This window comes from Myotis davidii, unplaced genomic scaffold, assembly GCF_000327345.1.
Source record: "Myotis davidii unplaced genomic scaffold, ASM32734v1 scaffold235, whole genome shotgun sequence".
NCBI classification, from domain to species: domain Eukaryota; kingdom Metazoa; phylum Chordata; class Mammalia; order Chiroptera; family Vespertilionidae; genus Myotis; species Myotis davidii.
The window spans coordinates 530,454-532,027 of record NW_006287462.1 but is presented as its reverse complement, the minus strand read 5'-3'; positions in this window follow the sequence as shown (position 1 = coordinate 532,027).

The following is a 1,574-nucleotide window of genomic DNA, read 5'->3' as shown; positions in this document are numbered from 1 at the left end:
ACTTAGGTACCTTTACTCTTCTACACATGTTGCAAATCCATCCAGGTAATCAAATCGGGAGCAGTAGGTCAGCGAATCATATCGTGTACATGAATAAAGAAAAATGAAGAAATTGAAAATTTAAGAGTGCATACTCGAAGGACAGTGACGCTTAATTCAGTTCACTGCTGCCTTGCAGTATTGTAAACTCAGAAGTGGATTTTCCATATTAAGCCAGATTATAGATTTTTAAATATATTGATAAATGATGTGGCATATTTCCGACTGTGTGCAGTCTAATTATGAAGTGTTGAGTTGAAAAGTTGCACTGTACCATATTCTTCTTACTAACTTTAATTAAGTAGCTGATAATATTATTCTTAAAGCTGTCAGTTTCCAAGGAACCATTATCATCATAACTCATCACATTCTATCCTCTTGAGATCCTTCAGATAAGTGGTTTCCAAACTGAGTTCCACTCAAGTCAGGCTCCACAGAAATGGCTGATGAATCCCTGCAGGGAAGGAGAGGAATGCTGAGTAGTCGGGGTTGGCGATTCCCTGACCCACTTCATCCCGTGTAGATTTGGAGACTATGATTTAAGAAATATTCTGCTGGTAAAAAAAATTGGCAAGTTAATGTTGAGTGCTGTGATTATCAGAACTCTACAGTTACCAGCAAAGTGTTAGTTCATACTAAAATAAAAATAGTTAAAGGCATTGAAGACTTAATTTTCTATTTTAAAATTTGTCATCACATGACCCCAGTGAGTTTAATGAGGAGCCTGGTTGTATCTCTTTAGCTATTTTTCCTACAATAAAATGTAATGGGGTCAGACTTTCTGACATGTAGAGGCCGCTTGGTTCCCTTTTATTCAGTTGATTTAGCCTCTGTGTGAAGCAAAGCTGGAGTTTTACCAGGAAGAATAATCTGTTCATAGGTGTATGACTTTCCTACTAGCTAAGCTTGCTTCAGGATAGAGTTTCTGGCCATGTAGCAAATTGTATTACTGGTCCTAATATTTATGTTTTCCATAAACAATTTGTGTATCCCTGATGTCTCACCTTATGCCTTACTTTTAAGACCAAATACTGCTTTGTGTCCTATATAATGATCTGAAATCCCCTTGCCTTGTATGCTTCTCCATGGTTGAAAAGTGTATATTATTTTTCTTAGCTTTAAACACTATAGTTTCTAATTTTGCTTCATTTATACTTTTAATAAAGTTGACAATAATTTTTTTTAATTTTCTATTTACCCCCAAAAATAATTAGTTATTTCAATATCTAAATAAATATTAAGAGTCCTATTCTATACTTTAATTATTCTGTAATTTTTGAATTGACATATCACAGTAATGTAATAAAGGGTTAGGTTAGTATTTCAATTGAAAGCAAAAAGCTAAGGAAAACAATACATATTTTGGTCAGATAAGTGACAAAATAATGAGATTTAAAAAGTGATATCATAGAAATGACTCAAGAATGTTTTCAAAATGGAGAAAAGAAGGGGCTAGATTCCTCCTTTTTTCCCCATTAAAAAATAGAATTGACCTAATTTTCCCAGTTTTTTTTCTTTAAGACAAATTGATATTT